The sequence below is a fragment of the Penaeus vannamei genome, chromosome 19, assembly GCF_042767895.1.
Source record: "Penaeus vannamei isolate JL-2024 chromosome 19, ASM4276789v1, whole genome shotgun sequence".
In the NCBI taxonomy this organism is placed as follows: domain Eukaryota; kingdom Metazoa; phylum Arthropoda; class Malacostraca; order Decapoda; family Penaeidae; genus Penaeus; species Penaeus vannamei.
The window spans coordinates 12,022,795-12,027,794 of NC_091567.1; the positions used below are offsets into that span (position 1 = coordinate 12,022,795).

The 5,000-nt window shown below is 37.9% G+C and overlaps 1 protein-coding gene across 5 annotated transcripts in view; it reads right to left on the bottom strand.

Annotated features, from left to right (window-relative positions):
- LOC113829061 (protein FAM151B) overlaps positions 1 to 3,933 on the bottom strand; it is a 24,256-nt gene extending 20,323 nt beyond the window's left edge. The window contains exons 1-2 of one of the 5 annotated variants that reach the window (XM_070133897.1): positions 3,825 to 3,843; positions 2,129 to 2,289 (exon numbers count right to left, since the gene is read on the bottom strand). The gene's annotated coding sequence lies outside the window, so the exon portion shown is untranslated. Of the gene's footprint in view, positions 1 to 2,096; positions 2,290 to 3,824 lie in introns of those variants that run through there. The other 4 variants (XM_070133900.1, XM_070133893.1, XM_070133899.1 and 1 more) reach the window with 4 other exon arrangements.
- Between the last annotated feature and the right edge of the window lie 1,067 nt (positions 3,934 to 5,000).

Consider the following 5,000-nt stretch of genomic DNA (forward strand, 5'->3'; position numbering starts at 1 on the left):
TTCTTATTAGAATATCCAGTTGACCTCACTCTGTCATGGCAATCAGCTGGGACCTCTGACCTCTATTAGACTGTAATGTGTATGTAAGGATAAGATTCATACACATAGATCTACTGGAGTTGGAGCAATTCTGAGGGATATTCTTTAAAGGACCATTCAGCAACTTAATTGCTTATGATGTCTAAGTGGAAATAGAAACAATTGAAATTACATTATAATTTGTGTTTAACATACTAACATAAATGGAATTGTGGCAGTAAGAGGAACACGAACACGTGAGAGCCAGTTCATTAAGACTATTGAAAAAATATTGCTTCCCAATATTATATATGACGATGAGTGCCAAGAGCATAACATGTAGCTCCAGGAACAAATCTCAGGGAAAAACCCAGTTACTAGAAACGGTGCCGAACTACAACGACTCTTGATTTTAAAAAACTCCCGCTTCCGCTGCACGCTCGCCGCGAACATAGATTCAGTGGAAGTGATTTGCCGTAAATGTTGATCTAGAACACGGATAAGATGATAGACATGGTGTAGTGAGGTAATAAAAAAAATTCTGCGATTTATTATGTGACTTATATTCAGCAGGCAATGTACTGTCTGAAAGTAACTGTGAACATTAAAAGTTTAAAAACTACTGGTTGTATTTTTTATATGAATAGTAATAATTTTCCGACTAGTTTGGAAATCTGCAAATTGTAAGTGCAGTAAAAGGCAAGCCAGTTTGGATGCACCTCCCCTTGGTTGTGAATCACTCTGTAAATAAACTTAAAATCAAAATCAGCTTTCCCAGGTTCTAAATTATTATATAAACAAACTTAAAATCAAAATCAGGTCACTAAGAATATGGATAGAAGGAATAAGGTCACGGTCATATAGGCCGTTGACATGTTTTATTAACATATAATAAAGAAGGGGAAGACTGGTATGCATGAAAGGGTAAAAATGACAGCCTGAGTGACATACAACCAGCCTATGATGACATGACATTTGTGACGTGATTGTGTAATGGACTCTGACACGAGATTGATAAGGTTAAACACAGACCATGTAAAATCGAACGTTTTTCTTCGTATTGCTTTCTCAAGTATAAACTTGGCGTCTGTGAGTCAGTCTCTCTCTGTCTGTCTGTCTCTCCCTCTCCCTCTCCTTCTCCCCCCCTCCCACTCGCTCTCTCTCTCTCTCTCTCTCTCTCTCGCTCTCTCTCTGTCTCTGTCTGTCTCTGTCTCTCTCTCTCTGTCTCTCTCTCTCTCTCCCTCTCTCTCTCATTCATGAAAAGCTAGAGAACATCTTGATGTGGTGGATGCCCATGGCAAATCAGCACCATTGCGTGAGAAGTGAGAACGAGGGAGGGAGGGAGGGAGTGTCTTGCATCCCACATTTTCCTCATGGAGAATGAGATTGACACAATCTTCTCTTCCCATAACACAAGTAAATGGTGGCCGTGAATGACGTTGACTTATTTGTATTTCTATTAATTTAATTTCACTTTTTTCGGGTTTCCTTATTTCATATTTAGTTCATGTTTTTCCTTGTTAACAATTTCCATGTGCATATTTTGGGTATTATTGGAAATGCAACCTCACACCTAATTTAAGGAATCTGAGCATACCATGTGGTAGAACACATCATTCTATGATAGTTTTATTCTATACCATTTTCTACGCAAATTGATAATAACGGAGTTATAGAGGGTATAAAATCCACGATTTCCAGGAGCCGCAGTTACCTTTCCGCCTCCAAAGCCGCGACAAAATGACACAAGTCGTTAAGAGCGACGGGAAATCGGACGGATTTGTAGCGGTGACGTATGCGAGGGAAATCAAATGAGCCAATTGGATTCGTGCGTGATCGTGACGTGAACATAGACACTCAATAGAACCAATCTGATATGGAATAGATCATCAATGGACTGCGAAATATCAACAAAATAACGAAGTAAGCTTAGTAAATCTACATCACGGTGTACTACCAATCGAAGTACACTGCCCGCACTGTAAGACGTCGTGTCATTACAGAAATGACAAGACACCAGTGGGTTTGTGGTGCATGGAGAATGATTTTTAAAAACGAAGAAAGCAGTGTAACTTTACTGTAAGCGAACGCAATTCCCGCCAACAATGACCTGGAATACTCCGACGATCTCAGTGACCCGCAGCTTGGCCCGTCTGGAGGTAAGGCTGAAGGTAAGATGAGGTTCAAACTGTTCCTTGGTCTGGGCTCTCTCCTGCCGGAACATACGAGGTGAAGATTTTGCAGACCAGGCGGGGGTGGGGGGCAGCCCCTCTGAAAGGTGGTATAAGGGGGCGAAGCCCCCTATATCTATTGAACACGTGTCAGATACCTGGTTTGGCCAGGCTCTATCCTGCCGGAACATAAGAGGTAAAGATTTTGTAGAGCAGGTGGGGAGTAGGGGGGCGGTAGACCCCTGAAAAGGTATTTAAGGGAGCGGAGCCCCCTATACTACCCGGAAATGTGTTAATATACTATGATTATTAGTGTTCTACTGATATTTCTCGAAATTCCCAGATATGTAGGCCTATCATACCTTCCCCAGTTATCGAGACCGATATTGTAGTTATGCTTCGTTTGTGAAGAAAATGAGTGCTAGATTCGTTCGAAACACGACGAAAGCTATTGGAAAAGTATTCTATTCACCCCCAAAATGGTGTGGGGTTGCATTTCCAAATTTACCAAATTTAAATTGTGAAAAACATCTCTCAAATGATAAAACGTTAGAGTTGTACTTCCCTTAAAAATCAAATTATGCTTATTTTGTTATTTTTCACTTAATTTTGTTAAGTCTACTTTCCGATAAACGTAAACGAGACACGTATAAGCAAATGAAGTGCTTTCATACACGTACAAATAAATATCAATTATTTTAAAGATCGTTGGTGCACAGCGAAACTGTTAGCTAGCCAACATGATAAAACACACACACACACACACACACACACACACACACACACACACACACACACACACACACACACACACACACACACACACACACACACACACACACACACATATATATATATATATATATATATATATATATATATATATATATATATATACAAATATATATTTATGTGTATATATATATATATACAAATATATATTTATGTGTATATATATGTATATATATATACAAATATATATATATATATATAAATATATATATATATATATATATATATATATATATATATATATGTATATATATACAAATATATATTTATGTATATATATACATATATATATATATATATATATATATATATATATATATATATGTGTGTGTGTGTGTGTGTGTGTGTGTGTGTGTGTGTGTGTGTGTATTTATATATATATATATATATATATATATATATATATATATATATATATGTGTGTGTGTGTGTGTGTGTGTGTGTGTGTGTGTGTGTGTGTGAGTGTGTGTGTGTGTGTGTAATCTGTACATAGTTGTGCTTATATATTCATACATATTCATTTATATAAACGCAGATATAACATCGTAAAGAAGAACAACAATCCAAGGAAAGAATAACATGCACCACGAACGAAGGTCCTCCAAGCACACCACAGTAAGACGCATCACGATCGCGCGACCTCCCTCGTCTCTTCCACTGACCCCGATCTCTCTCCTTCAGGCTCCCTTCACGCCTCCAACACCCCTTCCTTTCACTCACTCTTCCTTTGCACTTCCCTCGCTAATTCTGGCGACGCTACACCTCTTTTTCTCATGATCATATAAAAATCGATAACTAAATGTATTCCTAGTTCCCTAAACGGATGAAAATGCATTAACTCACCCTGAGCTGTTGTACGAGTCACTTTCCCCTTCCGAGGACAGAGTTGGTGACTGGCTGAGGGGAAACGTGTCAGGCAGCGTTGGCAGCGGTTGGCGGTTACTACTTTATATCTTCGGAATTATTCGTGGGAAAAAATCGCCATTTTATCATTAATAAGTCACATCTCCAAATCATTCGACCTGTGTTAGATAACTATCTAATGTAGCTGAGAATCCGGAAAATTTTGTAGTTGTTTATAGTAGCGATTTATGAACATGTGCCGGCATCATCTAAGAAGTGCATGAATTTTCGCCTAACACGTACTACATATTCTAAGCGTATTCCTAATCCAGACTTGCAATTAAATTATCATGAAAAGTGCCTGGTTTGGGAAATTAATTTTATAGGATCGAAAATCCCGTTTTAGTGTGTTAGTGCAATTGCATCTCTTTATTCCAATTATGTCTCTTTCTTTTATGCTTTGTAACGTTCTTTCTTTCCACATATCTCTCTCTTTGACATTTCTCTTCCTATTGACCTTATCCCTTATCCCAGCTCCATGCTCTTATTCTCTCCTCGCAAGCTTATAACTCTTTCCTAATGATACAATGGTGGAAAATGCAATCTACAAATGAGGCAACAGTTTCCGTCTTTAAGTTTTAAGAAGTAGAGGAGAAGAAGGAATATGTCAGGGGAGGAGAGAAGCAAAAAACTGTAAATTCAAATATAGGGAAAAACCTGGGAAAGCTTGATGACTTCAACAGAGGTTGTCTCCTTATGGCCGTCAATACCGATTTTCTTTAAGTAACCGACTGCAACATTTTATCTCTATCCTTTGTTCATTTTCTTCTTCACTGTTCTGCCTTTTCCCACATTCGTTCATTTGCTTTCCCTCCTTCTTCCTTGTTTCTCTCTCTCTTATTTATTCATTGATTATATCTCATATATCATGTATCTTCTTTTCTGTTTTTTCTCTCATTCATTCACTGATTCATTTACTGAATCTCTCTCGCTTCTTCACTCATTCATTTACTTCCTCTCTCTTCCTTGTTTTTCTCTTCCTCTCATTCATCAATTTTCTCTTAATCTCTTTCATGCATCTATTTTTTCCCTCTCTCTTTTCCTTTCTTTCTTTCTCTCATTTACTTCTTCACTCGATCTTTTTCTTTCCCCCATTCTGTCTGTGGCGTGAAGCAT